Genomic DNA, 2,879 nt, shown 5'->3' on the forward strand with positions numbered 1-2,879 from the left:
GTAATATTACTGGCTCCACCAAGGCCAGTAAACAGAGAAAGTTAGTAGATCCTTGACCATTAGAAGATGAACGAACGTTTGATCGTGTGATAAACGACGCTGCAGTGATCTGCAGTAACTGAAAAGTGAAATTTACTCCAATTTACTCTTTTCTGTGGCTTCTTTAGCCTCTTTGTCGCTCAGTGCTTCAGGCAGGATGCGAGAATGAAAAGGTTAAGAAATGAAGTTCATTGCTTACGTTCATTTCAATGGTAAATACTGACTTGCTTTCAGATAAATATTGTAACTTCTTCAGGGGATCTGGGGAACTTGCTCAAGCAAATGTTGTTTTCTTCTTTTAAAAATATGAATTTTATTAATTTTTGATGAAATTAGTAAAGATAGGTGCTAAAGTTGGTCCCATTGCTCCTTCCACACAATATAAAACAGGTCAGAGTCATGTTACTGCCATCTTTCATTTTTCTTGACGCTACACAAAAACGCTCCTTGTCATCCTTAGGACCTCAGGATCCCAACCGAAATCCCTTCAGATTACACGTCAGTTCCATCTACTTCTTTTTTTTCTTAGATACTGTTCTCACTTCCTTCTGAGACTCTATTTCAGTATTGTTTGTGACCAACCTTTACACCCTTATTTTACATCTGAAACTACCATAGGTAGCTAGTACCTCTTCGAGTATGTAATATTCAGATAAAATTCTGTTCACTATTCTTCGTATAATTCCATCCATAAATTTATTCGCCCCTTTGCTCGGCAATAACATCATTCCGGAAATTAAAAGCAGAACCTACTTCACTACGTGCATATTGCCCTAGGGAACTCCTCCAATAATTGCATTTTCTCCAGTTTCTGGTTTTTGACTATGCTAGAAAACTGCTGACCGGCACAGGTCTCTCTCTCTCTCTCTCTCTCTCTCTCTCTCTCTCTCTCTCTCTCTTCCTCTCTCTCTGTGCTTTCTAAAAATATGGTAGTACCACTCTCTCTCTCTCTCTCTCTCTCTCTCTCTCTCTCTCTCTCTCTCTCTCTCTCTCTCTCTCTCTCTGTGCTTTTCTAAAAGTATGGTAGTGCACTCTCTCTCTCTCTCTCTCTCTCTCTCTCTCTCTCTCTCTCTCTCTCTCTTCTAAAAGTATGATAGTGAACTCTCTCTCTCTCTCTCTCTCTCTCTCTCTGCTCTTCTCTCTCTCTCTCCTCTCTCTCTCTCTCTCTCTCTCTCTCTCTCTCTCTCTCTCTCTCTCTCTCTCTCTCTGCTTTTCTAAAAGTATGTCAGTGCAGTCTCTCTCTCTCTCTCTCTCTCTCTCTCTCTCTCTCTCTCTCTCTCTCTCTCTCTCTCTCTCTCACAGGCCAAAGGCTCAATCTCTACTTCAAAAAGTCCGTCCATTCTTAATCTCCTCAAAACTGCACATGTATTATACAGGACATCAAAGATGGTAACGATGATAATTTCGGTGTTATGACCTTGACATTTGCGTAGGTCCTAAATGTTTGGCCGGAGACTGACAGCTCGACTGAAATGTTGACAGAGACATGGCGAGAAAGACACAGTATTAAGACTTGAGTGGGAAGCCCATCGCTGGGTAAGCGTAGACAAGCACGGATTGATCTCTTGAGTTCGCTTGGTATCATGCGCGCTTTGTCTTCACGTCGAGTGAGGTCATGTAATGTCAGCGAGTAATTCGATGCTGTCCTTCCATCCTCCTGATTACGTTAGTTCTGTGTGCATTGCAGGTGAACGCGAACTCAGGCTGACTATGTTCCGTACCTCCTGTGTACCAGTTTCGTTGAATATTGCTTTCAGGAAATTTTTGTCAAACTTTGTCAAAAAAAAACGTGCCTCATGTTTGAAGCGGCGATTGTCATTATTTCTGCAGGTTAATGAGTGCATAATGTCAATTGTTCGTTCAATTTGTTAATGCTAGAATTTTTATTAAGAAGTATGTCAGCTGCACGAGTTATGAAATTGATACTTCACATATCTCAAAATATTTTTTATTGAAGGAAAAAAGTTCACAAAAATCATACTGAGCGAGTGATTATTGTCATTCAAAACTGAATAGAATATTTGATATTAATTCTTGCAGTTAATTAACACAGAATTATTTTTGACATAGTTCAGGGGTCACCTTCTAGGACATCTCCCTTGGGCAGCGTTTCTTAACCTTTTTCGACCTCAGCACCCCTTTTGAACAGCCCTAAGCAGTCCAGCACCCCCTAACATTGGTTAAAACCTAGTTACTACAAGGATAAAGTAGAGACAAGTGCAATACATCTTGATCATATATTTGGTTCATTCTCCAAAACAAAAACAGTAATTATGGCAATAGCATTGGCAAAAACAATAAGAAAATAGAGGAACGATCATGGACAAACTCAATAGAAAATACTCATCAATGCGATTTTTGTTGTTGCTTATGTGCGACTAGTTTCTCATATCGTGGCATCGGCTACCACAAAGCTTGTGATGCTGACTTGATACCAAAGTGTGGAACGCTCGTACACATCTGAAAATCAGGTTAAAGTTTATTGAATTTAAAAAATGCGTTAAAAATACATTTGTCCAGACGTTTTCCTTCGCTACAGAAACACTGATATTTTACCGCCACATACGTGACCTTCCCCAGCACCCCCTGGGAGTGCTAGCACCCCAGGTTAAGAAACGCTGCCCTCGGGGGTGGTGCCGTCTGTGCGCCTCACGCGTTGCACTGTAGGCATTACTAAAAGTTGCTTTGCAGCGTCCCTTCGGCCTCAAGCTGAAGCCCCTTTTATTCAGCTTACTGTACCTCTGTTCATAGTCTCTTTCTTCCATCTTATTTCCACCCTCTCCTAACAATTGTTTCAGTGCAACTGAGAGGTTTTCCTCCTGTTGCACCTTTAAAACCTT

The sequence above is a fragment of the Macrobrachium rosenbergii genome, chromosome 56 (genome assembly GCF_040412425.1).
Source record: "Macrobrachium rosenbergii isolate ZJJX-2024 chromosome 56, ASM4041242v1, whole genome shotgun sequence".
NCBI classification, from domain to species: Eukaryota; Metazoa; Arthropoda; class Malacostraca; order Decapoda; family Palaemonidae; genus Macrobrachium; species Macrobrachium rosenbergii.